Raw genomic sequence first — 17,675 nt, 5'->3', positions numbered from 1 at the left:
CATTTTCTTGATTCATTCACCCACTGATGGACACTTAGATTGTTTCCATACCTTGGTTATTATGATAATGCTTCAGTGAACATGGGAGTACAAATATCTCTTCAAAATAATAGTTTCATTTCCTGTGGTATATACGCAGAAGAGGGATTACTGGGTCATATGGTAGTTCTATTTTGAATTTCTTGATGAACCTCCATACTGTTTTCCATCGTTGTTGTACCAGTTTACATTCCCATCAACAGTGCACAGGTGTTCCCTTTTCTTCACATCCTCACCAACATTTGCTATATCTTGTCTTTTTAGTAATAGCCATTCCAACAGGTGTAAATGATATCTCACTGTGATTTTGAATTACATTTCTCTGATGATTAATGTGATTGAGAATCTTTTCATGTACCTGTTGTCCATTTGTATGTCTTTGAAAAAAATATCTATTTGGGTTCTTTGCTCAGTTTTCTTTTTTCTTTTTTACTAGTTTCAAGTATACAAAAGATCAATAATGGTGTAAAGATTTTGTAGGGTATCTGATGGACACTTGTCTTACTAAGGAGACCACTTCTTTGCCCATTTTTAATTGGGTTATTTGTTCTTTGCAGTTGAGTTGTACGAGTTTCTTGAATATTTTGGATATCAACCTCTTATCTGATATGTGGTTTGTACATATTTTCTTCCATTCCATAGGTTGCCTTTGCCTTTTGTTGAGCAGATTTTTTTTTTTTTTTTTTGGTTTAATGTAGTCCCACTTGTTTATTTTTGCTTTTGTTACCTTTGCTTTGGGTATCAAATTTTAAAAAATAACTGCCAAAACCAATGGTAAAGAGCTTACTCCCTAGGTTTTCTTCAAGGGTTTTTATGATTTCAGGTTTTACGTTCAAGTCTTTAATTCATTTCGAGTCAATTTTTGTGTATGGTATAAGATAGGGGCCAAATTTCATTCTTTTGCATGTAGCAATCCAGTTTTCCCAACATCATTTATTGAAGTGACTGTTCTTTCCCCATTGTGTATTCTTGGCTCCTTTGGCAACAAAATTACTTGAACATATATGAATGGGATTATTTCTGAGCTCTCTTTTTCCATTGATCTGTGTGTAAGTTTTATGCCAATATCATACTGTTTTGATTACTATAGCTTTGTAATGTAGTTGAAATCAGTTAAGTGTGGCGCCTCAAGTTTTATTCTTTCTCAGGATTGCTTTAGCTATTTTGGTTGTTTTGTGATTTTATACAAATTTTAGGATTGTTTGTCCTATTTCTGTGAAAAAAGCTAACAAAATTTTGATAAGAATTGCATTGAATTTGTACATCACTTTTGATCTTAATTGTGGGTTATAATGCCAAGTTTAAGAATTATAATATTGCTGCAAGAATTAAATGAACCATTTAAATTCAAAATTATTGAGGGTTCCATAGAGCTAACATTTAAATGTTAATTTCTTTCATGTTTAATGCAAAGACAAGAAGAGAGTTTATATTTTGTTTCTTGATCATAAAAAAATCTTTTGTCTGTTGTTTAATATGAAGGATTGCTACAAATTTAATAGCATGTAGGCTTTTCTTCTGACTATTTTCCATTCCCCAGTACCTTGTACCAAGCCTCCCCCACATCTGTTTTTCTCTATAGTAAAAGGATTACAGGATGTACTTTTAATATAATAGTTAGTAGCTATGTTTTTCAAAAAATCTTGTCAACTCTGAAGTTAGACAGCTGTCAGCCTATATGTAGCATTTTTCTGTGAAACATCTGAGGGAAGGCTCAGTATTAGTCATTTAATACTTAGTAGAAAAGATTTATACAGGTTTTATTAAGCCATTTAATTCAGTTTGTAAGTTAGAATTTCACTTTATATATATATTATATATATATGTGTGTATATATATATATATAATATATATATATATATATATATATCACAAATTCTTCATGCTCTTGTAATTACTGAATGAATGGACACACATTCAGGGATATTATCTTTCCCCTTGCTAGGTATGTTTTGGAAATCGTTATAAAAAAGGACACCAAATTTATGTTGCTTTTTAGTTTATAGTGTAATTTAAATTTTTCATCCTTTGTAATTTAATAGATGCTCCAAGCACCTTAATCAACTCAAAACACTTGCTGCAACTGGCTATATTTAAATAATGCATATCCCAATATTCATACCAAAAAAGATTTATGTATATATCTTATCTCTCTTCACTGTTCTCATGGGGAAAAGCTACATATGTCAAAATTCATGTTGGTGTCCCTGGTACCTAACAGGATGATAAGTATAGTGCAAGCCTGCAATCAATGTCTGTCGAATAAATTAATCCATTTTTAAGCAATCCTATGCCTTTGACAATTATACGTATAATATTGGAAGTCTAATCACCTTAGTGTATTCGATTTTCTGAAGCACTCTTCTATTATTCCATTTCTTTGGAGGGTTATGTATTTGCTCATTGTATGTTTAAACGCAATTCTCAAATTTCTGTGGAATATATTTCCCTGTCTGCCTACCTTCCTCCATTATTACAACAACTGTAAATAATCTGTGGCTGTGGAAATATGGCCAGAACAATAATTATATGTTCATTCCCACCTAAAATGTAGAAAGCCATGTATCGTGATTTAAAATAGCTGCCATTCCAATCTGCTGCCACCTATTATTTTCATCTTTGCCATTAAAGAGAATCTTTGAGCACTAGTGTCTATTTCATTGTGGGATTCAGAAGGAGCAAGGGCCCACCATAATATCTTCCTTTTATAACAAATGGCCAGATTGATCTGGCTTATGTAACAAAATCCTCTTCCTTGGTGGCAACTCTTTCTCGTCCATATCCACATTAACACTAGTGTTGTATTTGACAGGACAGAGTCAAATTTTCAGTTGGCATCATTTTGCTGTTCAAGCTTTGTGCAGAATTTTTTCCTGACAAGAAAAAGAGTTATCTTGGATGTTTACTTCTTGCCAAAGAAATACAATCTCATTTTCTGTGAATTTACTTAGTGGACAGACTATAGAGCGGAGGAAACATCAGCCCTGCACAATGTTTTTCATGCTTAATATGTAGCCCAGGAGTCTACAAGTAAATAAAACAGCAGCTGTCTACTGACCCAGCAGGCACAGTGCACCAACCATAATATAGTCAACAATAGCTCAAAACCTTGAGCACATTGTTTATTTTTTAATAGTCAGCTCTCGGTTGTTCCTGGTAATGGGAGGCAAAGATGAGCATGGCTTACTGAGTTGAGAATGCAGTTTTAGAAGACTCATGTTTACCATTAGTTTGAAATGTTTTTCTACTCAGTATTATTTTTCTGGAGTTATTTTCAAATAGGAAAACTAACATTTTAATTGTGTGTGTTCCTCTTCACTGATATAGACTTTAAATCGAAGGTCTACTAGCATTACTAATTAAAGAAATGATCAGAAAGTAGAAACAGCATCGGCAAAAAAAGAGGCAGTAGAGGGATAAGATGAGGACCCCTTTAGGTTTATCAAGCCAATTTCCAATTCAAATAATGGTATTAGTTCCCCATTGCTGCTATAACAAATTGTCTCAAACTCAATGGCTTAAACAATACAAATTTATTGTCTTAACAGTTCTAGAGGTCAGAAGTCTTACAGGAGTCTCATTCAGATAAAATAAGTGTTGGAAGGCCTCCATTTCTTACTGAGGCTCCAGGGGAGAGCCTCTATCTTTGTCTTTTCCAGCCTCCAGAGGCAGCTCATATACCTTGGCTCATGGCCCCTTTCTCTATCTTTGAAGCTAGCAGCAGCAGGCTGAGTTCTTCTCACGTTGCATCACTCTGACCTATTCTTCTGCCCCTCTTTTCCATTTTTATGAACTCTTGATTATATTGGGGCACCCGAGATAATCCAGGATAGTCTCCTTATTTTTAAGGTCATCTGACTCGCAACCTTAATTCCATCTGCAACCTTGATTTCCCTCTGCCATGCAGCCTAATGTTTTCAGAGGTTCTAAGATTAGGACAGCGCCATTCTTGGAGTCCATTATTCTACCTATCACAATAATATAATAAAGATCGTTTTAAATCATGAATGTACTTTTTTGCTTTTCTCTTTTCTAATATATTATCTTTTCACTAGTTGGCCCCTAACATTTATCTAGCTCTAGAAGAGATTAGAAATTTTAAGAATGTTAAAAAAAAAAAAAAACGAATGCTAAGGAAAGTTCTTTTAGAAATCCAACTTTTGACACCCAAAAATGGAACTGTTGAAAAGAAGTTTAAAATAAATTTTATTCTGCTTTGAGTATAGTATCAATGTCTAAAGCTAGAAGAACTAGGCCAAAGAGTTCTCTCATATTACAAGAAGACATTCCTTTTGTTTGTGACAGAAAAGACATAAAGATTTTTGCTATAGAGTAGAAGTATATGAAATGGGAGTCATGAAAGAACAATTGGCCATGCCTCAGACCCATGTGAGGCTGGAAAGAAGAAAGGAAAAGATAGGATGCATAAGTGTGGGGAGAAAGTGGCATGGATGTCACAGAGCAGGCTATGGGGAGCCAAGTCAAATGTTGTCAGCCAGCAAGCACCACAGACCTCTAAACAAGTTTTGAGGAGGACAAGAATTTGAATCACACCTACCCCTGGTGTTCACAGGACATGACATGTTGGCAGGAGCCCCAGGATGCTCTGTGCCTAAGAATTCTGTTCTGACAGGAAACTTTGTAAGAGACATCATTACCTGTATACTTAATACCATCAAAGTGGAAGAGACTAGGGGCAGAGGGGGCCACAGAGACTGAGCATTTATCGAGAAGAAACTGAGCATTACACGAAAGGATTCATTGGACTGTTATAACAGTCTATATTTTAAGTTAAACACTGCTAAAAAGCATGTGGGACTTGTCACAAAACATGAAATTAGTTAGGGGAAAAAACAACAACAACAAGAAGATTTCTGGTCACACTACATTGAGATATGCAGAGAAAAAAATGTATCTTCTTTAATTTTCTATAACCGATGCAATCTTCATCCCAAGTTCCTATCTCCTGGTTACTAGGGAAAGAAGTAGAGAGAGGAGGGGAAATTTTAATATTAGACCTATTTGTTAAAAGTTATCCTGTTTTGATTATGTAAGCAATCTTTCCCTAGGAATACAATTCAGCCTCTCTGGGTTCTAATTTCTTAATCCTCCAATTTCCTTCTTAGCTTCTTTTTAAGATTATGTCTATACTAGAGGCAGAGGGACAACTTACCATGTTTATGCCTTTTTTCTCCAAAACAACAGCCCATATTCTCTGATTGCAGGGTGCCCAAGTGGCCCCGATGCCAGAGTCTGTGCTGGGTTACTTTGAAGTCCATACATTTGGCTAAAACAATGCTCAATGGAAGCAATAGTTGTATCTCGATTTTGAGTCCACTTTCCCCTCAGATTCTACTGACTGCAGATGCCTGAGCCTCTCCCTGTCTTTCATACATGCTCTGTGGCCAGAACTCCAGTATCTATTACAGAGTGAGGATTTTCTTATTACAGTAGGCCCATGATAGGTCCACTGCTTTTCAACTAAATTATGGCAGTGATCTTGGTGACTTCTCTCAATAGTGATTTCTCCTTTTCTGGGAATGACTGGAAGGAACTAAGGGAATTCAGGAATGCTAACTGAGGCCCTCCTGTCTCTGGTCATAGTGCTCTGCCCCTAAACTAGTTAAGTATATACCAAGTCTGTGCTCCATACACTGCACAGAAGTCTTCTCCAAAATCTTAAATATAGAGCAGAAAAGGGGCCCTGTTGGCTTTTTCTTCACTTACCCATAAGCTTTATACTAGATGGAGGAAATAGCAACACAAATCTACTACTCCCTTTTTCTGTTACTTTTCTTCTTTTCCCCACTGTCTCATAAGAGCTTTAACTTAAATGGCTTTCTTTTTTCAAGTAGCATCCTCTTGACTTAAGCTTAATAGCAAGAAGAGTCTCTTGAATTAAATTACAAGTAATAGCAACCAACTCAAAAACCTGAGCAAATTGGGTGCTCAGCGAAGGGTTAGACCATCAGCTAATAGGATGGGAAATTGTGCAATTGAACATCGTGAACTACTCTAAATAGATCCTTGAACTCTGCAAGGTCTTCTTCTCTCTCATTTCCTCTCCCTCCCTACTCATATATTTTTCCTTCCCAATCATGTCAATTGAGTTCTTTATCAGTGTGAACCATCTTCCACCACATGCTGGGGAAGATGACATCTATCCTGTCCATCATGATCATCTTGCTGGGAAACACAACCTCTTTCACTCAGCATGTGAGTTTTACATTTTACAGTGCCTTCCACCAGGAAAGACTCATTCACAGTTCCATTTTAAAATCTAGAAAATATCTACCGGTCTGACTTTGATTAAATATCCATGACAGGACTAATCAAACGTGTCTAGGGGAAGGGTCAGATAAGAACATGGCTGTCAGGGATCCATTCCTCTTTAATGTGGAGCCATTCCCAGAGAAGGGGAAATCACTATGAGAGAGGTTAACTCAAGATCATTGCCATCATTTAGGAATCTGAGTGATCTTGGTTCCATTACCTTCATGGAATTAAAATGAACCTTCAGAAAATGTTGCTCCCCCAAAATGTTTAAATCATTCCTATTTACAGAAGGAAAGAAACAGCTTATGCAATAGAATTCTAGTGAACATTTCTCACTTCTCATCTTCCAGCCAAAAATGATTGCAGGTCAGGAGGGCCATTCATGAATGAGAATTGCTCTGTATGGCTAGAGTGAAGCAGAGAGCCCACAGGGGGAATCACCCTTGGGATACTTTATTATCTTTCCACAAGGTGCTTAGACTTGTGGAATTAGAATAGTGGAAGTTAGAATTTCCAATATTCAACTTAATAGACAGTGGAGCAAGTTGTTCCAGTTCTCAAATACTAGAGATCACCATACTTTTAGTGTCTTAATTCAGATGACTTTCTTAGTCGATTATTTTAAAAATCTTCTGAAGTCATTATTTTCACATGGATGAATGATTCTCAGTCCTGGAATAAGAATATTTTAAAATATATAGAGAGATTATCTTGTCCTCACCCACGGCCAAATTAAGGTAGAATAGTTAGTGGTTGAGATACAGAGAATTATTGTAATTTAACAGTGCAAGTTGTTGAAATGAAGACAGTAAATAACTAAGGTTGAGAAACACAGATATGGATTTTTCTTTAGATCCCAGTTCTTAAAAAAAACATAGTTTTAGAGCTATTATATAAGGTCCCATTTTTGTGTGTGTGTTGCTAATGGAAGTTTTCCAGAGCTGGTGGGACATTAACAATATGGGTAATATCTAAATTGTGTTCAACATGAGGTGTCATCATTGTTTTTAATTTGATGCATAATGGCACCCATCAGTTTCTCATAGGGCATATTTCAGAAGAAAGGGCAATCTGATTGCAACATTAAACACCATTTACCATAAACTAGTCTTGAATCTGCTAATTAGCTGGCTAAATTCCCTTCCTCCCTCACTCTTCTAATAAGCAGCTCTCGTGAAACAAGGTACTGATAAAAAAGAATTTTTCTTTTATGATTGTCATTGCTAATGTTGTTATGTCTACTATTCAGAAAGGAATGCAGTTGCACACATCTTGGATTTCTATTTATAGCATATATTTCAATAACTTCATGGAAGACATAGTGGTACAAAATAAATTGTTTAATTAGTAGCTTAATGATTAATATATGTCAATACTGAAATTATTTTAAGATAAAGAAATTTGATTGCATGCAGGTAATTTTGTATATATGTTTTGTTCTTTGTATAGATCCATTGGAATTAGAAACATGGAAAAATAGTATCTGAATGCAGTTGTTGACTGACATTAATATAATTTACCTATGTTAGTCATTCATTTTAACTTCTAAATGTCAGTTTTCATATCTCTAAAATAGTGATCCCCAAAATTGCAGTAGAAGCTCTTTTGCTTTTCTTGTATTATTGCTGCTATCTTTTCTTTTACTGTATACTTTATAAACATAGTTGTATTATCTCAGAATTTTCCTGTTGAAAAAAGTTATAATTAGTTGTGTAGTTAGGTGTAGTTAGCTGTGGTACTTGGTACTGGTTACCTAAGCTCTTAGATCTTAATTTCCTTAGTTGTTAAGTAGAAAAAATGGAAAAGGTGATCACTAATTTAAGAAGCCACAATGAATTTTGGTAATAGGGCCAGGATGGAGAACTGACTAGGTGGTGAACACAACGCAATATATAGATGACGTGTTATAGAAATGTACACTTGAAACCTATGTAATTTTACTAACCAATGTCATCCCAAGAACTTTAATAAAAAGTTTAAAAATGCAATGCAATATTTATTTGCAAGGGAGGGAAAGGCAGACCACAGTACCATGTCATAAAACCAGTGAGGAGAAAGAAAAATTCAGAAAGTAGCAGAATATTTAAAAAGAAGATTGTGAACAACAAATAGAACTATTACAGATCACATAAGATTAAGTACTAATATTTAGATTCAGCAAAGGCCCTGGTATTTATAAGGTGAGATCTGGAGACAAATGTGAATGGACAATGGTTTTTTCCTTAGCGTGCCTCTTATTTTGACATGGTTAATTTATATGCAGTAAAGTATACAGGTAGGCTTATACAGCATACTGGTAGGTTTCTGTTTATCCATTTAAGCATCACTCAGCCCAAGATTTTACCTCAAGAGCTTCCCTCGTGCTCCTGAGCAGTAAATATTCTGCCTTCCCTGGAGTTAATGATTATTCTGACTTCTATCATAATAGATTAGTTTTCCATGTCCTTAAACTTTATTTAAATGAAATCATACAGTATATATTCTTTTGTTTCTGGCTTTTTTCATTCAACAGAATTTTTCTGAGCTTTGTTCATGTTGTTACGTATAAGGGTAACTTGTATATTTTTATTGCTAGGTTGTATTTCATTGTATAAGTATTCTGCAATTTGTTTATCTATTCTCCTGTTGGTGTAGATTTGAGTTTTTTTAATTTTTTGACTATTAAGTTTTGAATAAAACTGCTCTGAATATGTTTACAATGAATTTTGGTAGACATGCTTTGTTTTTGTTGAGTAGGAGTGGGAATGCTGGTACAATTGCTGGCTGATATTTAGTTTTAATAGATTCAGCCAAATCTTTTTCCAAAGTGAACAAATTTACATTTCCACTATCAATGTATGACAGTTTTAGTTTTTTAATACCCTTGCTATTATTCACCTCTTTCAGTATTTTTGATGTTGGCCATCTAGAGTTTATGTAGTGCTTCAATGATGGTTTTATTTGCAGTTCTCTGGTGACTGAGGATGTTATCCAAATTGTCAATGTTTACTGGCCATATGGGTATGTTATATTTGTGCACTGTCGTTTCAAATCTCCTTTACCTCATTTTAAATTGGCTTTTGTATTTTTCTTGATTTTTAGGATTTTCTTTTTTCATATTTGATAGATACAAGTCATCCCTCTGTTTGTGTCTTGCATATTTGCATTCTTAATGATGTCTTTTGCTCATTAGTGTATTATTTTAATGAAGTCTAATCTATAAATTCTTCCTTTAATGTTCTATTTCAGAAATATTTGCCTACCCCAATATTCTGATGATATTCCCATGCTTTCTTCTATAAGCTGCATTATTTTCGCTTTTAGATCCATGATTCAATTTGAATGAACTTTTGTGTATGGCATGTGGTAGAGTTCAAGACTTTCTCCCCTCCACCCCCATATGGGCATCTATTTGCTCCGGCACCTTTGCTTGAAACGACCACCCCTGCCCTGTGACCCACACTGAAGTGTTGTAGTACATTTGTAAAAAAATCAAGTTGTCTTCTATAGTGGATCTATTTCTGGACTCACTATTCCATTCCTTTGGTCTATTTGTCCACTTGCCAATATCACACTATCTTCATTGTTGTAGTTCTATAATAAGCTTTAGAATCTAGTAAATTTCCTCAACCTAGTTCTTCTTCAAGATTATCTTGGTTATTATACTGTTCCTTTATGCTTGCATTTAAGTTCATAGAATCAGTTTAAAACACACACACACACACACACACACACACACACACACCCTACCTTTTGGAAGTTTAGTTGGTATACATTAAAACTATATATTAATTTAGGGAGAATTGTTATCTAAAAATAATGAATCTTTAAATTCTTTTTTCTCTTTATTGAGTTATAATTGATACATTAATTCCAGGTATAAAACATAAAGATTGAATACCTGTATATATTGTGAAATAATCATTATGATGTCTGCTTAACATCCATCACCATACATAATTACAAAAAAAATTTTTCCCTTGTGATGAGAACTTTTAAGATTTATTCTCTTAGCAACTTTCAAATATGCAATACAGGTTTTTACTGCAGTTACCATGCTGTACATTACATCCTCATGACTCATTTATTTTACAACTGAAAATGTATACCTTTTGAACCCCTTCACCCATTTGGCCCACCCCTACACCTTCACCTTGCTTCTGGCATCCACTAATCTTTTCTTTGTATCTATGAGCTCAGGGTTTTATTTGTTTTTGTTTTTATATAGTTTCCACATATAAGTGAGATCATGTGATATTTGTCTTTCTCAATCTGACTTATTTCACTTAACATAATACCCTCTAGGTCCATTCATGTTGTCACAAATGGTAAGATTTCATTATTTTTTTATGGCCGAATAATACTCCTGAGTGTGTGTGTGTGTGTGTGTGTGTGTATGTGATAATTTCTTTATCCATTCTTCTATCCATGGACACCTAGGTTATTTCCTTATCTTGGCTATTGTAAATAATGCTGCAGTGAACATTGGGTGTGCATATATTGTTTTGAATTAGTGTTTTCATTCTCTTATGATAAATGCCCAGAAGTGGAATTGCTGGATGATATGGTAGTTCTATTTTCAGATTTTGAGGAATCTCTATATTGTTTTCCATAGTGACTGTACCAGTTTATATTCCCACCAACAATGCTCAAGAGTTGCCTTTTCTTCACATACTCACCAACACTTGCTATTTCTAATCTTTTTTATAATAGCCATTCTAACAGGTCTGAGTTGATATCTTATTGTAGTCTTGATTTGAATCTTCCTGATGATTAATGGTATTGAGTATCTTTTGATGAATCTTTCAGCCATTTGTATTTCTTCTTCGAAAAAATGGCTATTAGATCTGCTGCCCATTTTTAAATAATTTTTTGGTTCTGTGCTATTGAGCTGAATGAGTTCTTTATATATTCTGGATATTAACTCATCAGATATATGATTTACAAGTGTTTTCTCACATTCAGTAGGATGTCTTTTTGTTTTGTTGATGGTTTCCTTTGCTGTGCAGAAGATTTTTAGTTTGATGTAGTCCCACTTGTTGATTTTTGCTGTTATTACTTTTGGTATTGGAGTCAGGTTGAAAAATCATAGCCAAGACCTATGTCAAGGAGTTTGTTGTTTATATTTTCTTCTAGAAGTTTTATGGTTTCAGGTCTTATGTTCAAGTTTTTGATTCATTTTGAGTTAATTTTTGTGTATGGTGTATTATAGTGGTGTAGTTTCATTCTTTTGCATGTGACCATCCAGTTTTCCCAGCACCATTTGTTGAAGAGACTGTCCTTTTCTCAATTCTTTAACATAAAAAACCTCTAGTTATTTAGGTCTTTATAAAATTCTCTCAGTAATATTTTATACTTTTCAGTTTAGGGATCTAACATGTCATTTGTCAGATTTATTCCTATGTGTTTGATATTTCTAAAGCTATATGTGAATATTATTTTTTTAAATTTCATTATCATGTTAGCTGTTTTAGTGTTGTTTTAAAGATGTAAGCTCCTTTGTTAAAAATGAAAAAAATGACCTTTTTCTTGTTGCAAGTATAATACATGTTTATTGTAGAAATTTTGAAAATCACAGAAATGTGGGGACAGATCTTAAGGTGACCCCAATAATCTCTGCCTGCTAGTATACAAGCCCTTGAGTGAGGGAAAGACTTCTGATTTGCTTTTTCTTCTTTTTCATTCTCAGACTTATTTTATTGTTTACGTTCTTCTCTTAACTGTATTGAAAATCACTCCTAAAAACATCCCTATGAGTGCTAATGCAAGTCCATTCAAGCAAATACTCTCTAAACATTAACTCAACCTCTAATTTGTGTTTGCATAGAGAACCATATACATACACATATCACATGTATATTGGTTTCAGGTGTACAACATAGTGGTTAGACATCTATATAGTTCATGAAATGATTCCCCGTTAAGTCTAGTTTGCATCTAATCAATAGAATGTGGGAAAAGTCTAGTACCCACTTGACACCATACATAACAATTTGCTTCTAATCAATAGAACATGGGAGGGACATGCCACTCCCATGATTATGTTAGTTATATGTAAGAGTCTATCTTACTAGAAGACTAGAGTCTTCATTGCTTGTTTAGAGGAAACAAGCTACTATGAAGTAAGTGATTATATTAGAGAAGCCAATGTGGCAAAGAATTAAATGTAGCTAGCCTAAAAGAGTTGAAGATGGCCTCTAGCAAAAAGCAGTATCTTCAGTTCTTCTGCTGCAAGAAAATGGAATTTGCCAACAAATCAAAGAATTTTGGAAGTGGATTGTTTTCCCCAGTTGAGCTTCTGATGAGAATACAGTCCTGGCTGACACTGCTGAGATCCTGAAACAAAGAACCTAGTTAAGTCATACCCATACTTTTCACCTACAGAAACTGTGAGATAATAAATATATGCTGCTTTGAGCTGCTAATGTTGTAGTAATTTGTTGTCTAGCAATAAAAAATGAACACATATAACTACAAATAGAATATAAACATTATACTTGTAAGGCCCCCAGCTTTGCCACCTATGGCCAAACCCACTACCAATTTCCACTTAAAAATGCATGAATTGTGTGTGGATGTTTCAAAAGTCAGCATTTGTCAAATATTATATAATAAATAAACATCTCCTTGATTCAGAGGGTGTATTGGGCATTTTCCCTACATTATAAAGTGTTACCTTAGGATGACCCCAGAGGAGTTCAATTATAATGGAGGACATGAGTGACCCTGGAACTATTATTGTGCTAATGAAGTTTTGGAAATTTATTATAAAGTGTTCAGAAATGTCTAATTGGTGGTAACAGCAACTCTTTTATTCAGGAAATGAGCCTGTGAAGGGGGAAAATGTCAATTACATAATGTTATATGAAAAAAAAATTACACTATCTAAAATATATTGTCAACTATGCAACATAGATTAATAGACCAATATATAAATAGATGAATAGCAGATAGAAGTACAGATAGCTAGAAAGAGAGATGAACTAGAAAGAATGTCAAAATGGTAACAGTATTCTTATCTGAGTCTTAGAATTTGGGAATTTTATTATTCATATGCCTATCTATCTTTTCAAAAAATTTAACATGACTTTCTTTTATCCCAAAATAAATTTAAAAAGTGTTTGAAAAAGAAATGATCAACCAGAACAAGTATTCTATACAAATTTGAAAGAAAAGAGGAAATCATGAAAACATGTTAGTTTAAGTTATTTCAGAACAATTATGTCTTCCTTTGAGAAGAAAATCCTGCCAAATATGTTTACCTTTTGATACCAATCTTTACTTGAAGATACTACTAATTACAGTGTTAGCCTGGCAATAAAGATATAATAAAGGAACAGTAATAAAATGTATTTCTCTGATTCTGCTCTCTGTCTACTCTGTGAAAATTCCAGCCCTTCAACTTCCTCCCAGTTAATTCTAAAATTTTCCAGAAAAAAGCAACAACATTTTCTCTTCAGTAGTAAGAAGGCACTGCCATCCTCAGCTTGCTGTATCTGTGTCAGCAAATGAGGCGATCGATGCTGCTACAAAACTGTCTAGCTCTAGCAAAGCTTCCAAAGCTGCCAGAAGGCCCCGTGCAGGCGGCAGAGCCAAATCCCTCTTCATATTACTTCTGTGCTACATGAAACTGCCCTACCTCAGTTCAGACTTTAAAAACCCCTTGCTGTTGTGGGCATTTTGGAATCCTAGCACAAAGATAACTGTAGCTGTAATGCAAAGACCCCTGCAACAATATTGTCTTAAACTTGTATAGCCTTTTGCAAGTATACAGGATACTTTCACAGATATTATCTTCCTTTATTTGTATGGAAAACTTCAAAAATGAATTGCCTAATATTCTTTCCATCCATTTCTAAGCAAAATGAGGTCCTTTACAACAAAAGTCAGTCCAAGGACATACACCTAGTAAGTAGTAGAGCCAGAACTCAAATCAGCTGCCAAGTGCAAGAGTGTTCATTAAATCTTCCCATAAAAATATTGTGCAATCTAGCCATAAGCATCAAATTCTATGTATTATTTAAGACCATTGTGTTATACATATTTCATAAAGTGGTACTGATCAACAATTCCTAATAGGAGGCTGGAAATGTTAAAGTCTTTACTTTCAAAATATGATCTTTTCACTGAAAATTTCGGTGTTTCACTTGTATTAGAAAAGATATATCAGTGTCAGGTATTTTTAAGATGTGAAATAAATGTCTGGAAGAGGGACTATTTTGAATGTTAAGCTCTACAGCATTAACCAAATTGCCAGCATAAGTGTTAAAAATAATTAACAACATCAAAATATTACCAATGAAATTAAAATTCTCAAATGGCATCTCTTATGTTATTGATGAAAACATCAAACTATACATGAGTCATTAGGATCCATATCTTCAGAAATATGAACGAAATTATATCATGCTTTCATTAAATTTGAATCCATTACCATTAAATATAAATAAATGGCTATCAGACAGAACAATTACATACTTTTAATTGAGATAGTGTCCAAGATACTTTGTTTCTTTTGTTATTAGAATAAAAACATATTCTCTTCAGGATTCACATGAGAAAAATAACAAAAGCATACCAACTACAGATCTTTCCCAAAAGACTAATAATGTTATTTAGATATATTTCTATCATTTTCTCTTAACTTATTTTAAAAAGTAAAAGTGATACATAATTCAGTTTTAACTTTGAATATAGTAACTCAATACATAAAATTTGAAAGACACCCAAAACATTCAAAGTGAAACACTCTTTTTTTTAAATTAAAGTTTATTTTGGGTGACAATGGTTAGCCAAGTTACATAGGTTTCAAGTGTACAATTCTGTAATACACCATCTATATATTACATTGTTCACTACCCAGAGTCAGTTATCATTCCATTGCCATATATTTGACCGTTTATCCTTATCTACAACCTCCTCCCCTTACCCTCTGGTAACTACTAAATTATTGTCTGTGTCTATAAGTTTTTGTTTGTTTATATGTTTGTCTTGTTCTTTTGTTACTTTAAGTTTTATATCCCACAAATCAGTGAAATCATATGGTTCTCGACTTATTCTAACTTATTCCGCTCAGCATAATAATCTCAAGATCCATCCATTTTGTCACAAATGGCACTATTTCATCTTTTCTTATGGCAGAATAGCATTCCATTATGTATATATACCACATCTTCTTTATCCAATCATCTATTGAAGGACATTTGGTTGTTTCCATGTGTTAGCCACCATAAATGAGCTGCAATGAACATCAGAGCACATATATCTTTATCGATCAATGTTTTCAGATTTTGGGGGGTAGATACCCAGGAGAGGGATTGCTGGGTCATAAGGTAATGCTATTCTTAATTTTTTGAGGAACCTCCACACTGCCTTCCATAGTGGCTGCACCAATCTGCATTCCCACCAACACTTTTTGAAGACTGTCATGAAATGGCTCTGCTTTCTCTTCACTATGTTCTTGCTCTACTCAGAAGATTCTTTTGATCCCATTTTAGAGACTATTTTGAAATGTTACTGCCTGGCCAGGATCAGGCAAAGTATTGATTGTTTATTATAGTAGACATTTAGAGGTTGGGATTATGATAATCATTTGTCCTTATATATACTTCTTAAGTCAAATACTACCCTTCTACTTCAGTTTATGTTAAGATGGGTATAGTGACATCCCCAACTCTGAAGTGAAACAGGTAGGTGACTCAATCTGGCCAAAGTACAGCATGATTGTCCTGTCATAGTACTGGCTAGTGGTAGGCCCTCGCCAGGCCAATTAGAATCACGTGCATCCTGTATGGAATCAACCCAAATTAGAATTTTTGGAAGTCTTTCATTTGAGTCTCTTCCTTTTTCATCTTTTATCCAATTGCTACTCCAAGGGATGAGCTGGGTCATTGGCGTGATCTTTAGCCTGGACTTTTCTATCAAGATGATTTTCCCCTACAGTACAGACTCCTGTTCCATAGTGGCTTTGATTTCACATCTAGTTCAATTCTTTTCAGTTTAGAAATACCCCTCAGCATGAATTCTCACACACTAAATGTCCTGATGTATATAATTACGTAAAAGGGCAAATAATGAGAAGTGAAATACAGATGGTGGCAGCCTTTTCTCATTGACCCTTTGAATTTTTTCCTAACCAAAACATGAATAATTGGTACAATTAAGGTTGGCATGAAACGTACTGATTATTTTTTCAACCACATTTTAATCTTTAACTTTTCTTTACTGGGCTGTTCCGCTTCTTGATTTTAATGTGTTCTTATTTTCTTTTAGTTCAAATTAATGTGTGCCAGTAATGATTTTTTTGCAAGTACATGTATTTTTTTTTAATGTCATTAGTCTGTCAATATTTTCTTAAAAAAGGAAAGAGCAATTATGGTTTGTTATGTATTCGGTCAGATCTCCAAAGCAAATAACTGTACTTCCTGTCTATAAAGTTACCTGGGAGAAGTCAATTTGAGGGACCATCTGGGAATCTAAAAAAAGAGTACTTCATGTCTTGGCCAGTGATAAGTGCCCACACAATAGCAATTATGAAATATTGGGATAGTCACTACATTGTATTCCTGCTCAGAAATAGATTCCTTTCAGGAGAGCCAGAAGGAGTTAATGTACATTTCATGTCATAGGAAAGGTGGGGCCAAGAGGGTCTTTAATAAGCATGGCCATGCCAATTGCAGATAACAGAAGCCTAACTCAAACTATCTAAAAAAAAAAATTTTTTTTGATCATATAACTGGGATCAAAAATAATATTAACACATATTCAATATGTGCTAGGCACAGTTCTAAGTGCTTCTATGTTTTAACTCATTTTATCTTCACAAAAATCCCTATGACCTAGGTGTCATTACTATTATCATCATCCTCCCCGTTTTCATTCTGAAGAAATCAAGCCATAGAGACATTAGTTCATGTGAATGGGGCACAACAGCTAATAAGTAGCGGAACTGGGATTTCTTTGCAGGCACCTTGGCTGCAGAAATCATATATTGAAGCATCAGGCTAAAGTGCCTCCAAATGCTGCTTGTTCCTGGGGTAGCTCCCTGGAAATGCTATGGGACCTGCAACCAAAGACTTGACAGAGTCAAGTGTTCATCTTTTCAACTCTGCCTGTGTTGACAAATTTCTCCTCTGTATAAACTGTGCTTTCAACCTAGCAAGGACCCTGTTCTCCAGGAGGCTCGGGTTGCTGACCCCAAGCAGTAGAAGGTTGAATCTGGATCACCAGCCCCCTTCTAACACTTGGGGTTAATTACCTGAGGAAGAAAAGCCTGCTGGACAGACAAAAAATAAACAGCTCCGTATTCCCCTGAGTTCCCACCTGCAAAAGTAAAGAGGTTTTGCTCTGTTTTTATTCAGCGAATGTTGTCATTCCTAAGA

The sequence above is a fragment of the Rhinolophus ferrumequinum genome, chromosome 8 (assembly GCF_004115265.2).
Source record: "Rhinolophus ferrumequinum isolate MPI-CBG mRhiFer1 chromosome 8, mRhiFer1_v1.p, whole genome shotgun sequence".
NCBI lineage: Eukaryota > Metazoa > Chordata > Mammalia > Chiroptera > Rhinolophidae > Rhinolophus > Rhinolophus ferrumequinum.
Note: the sequence above shows the minus strand (reverse complement) of the source record.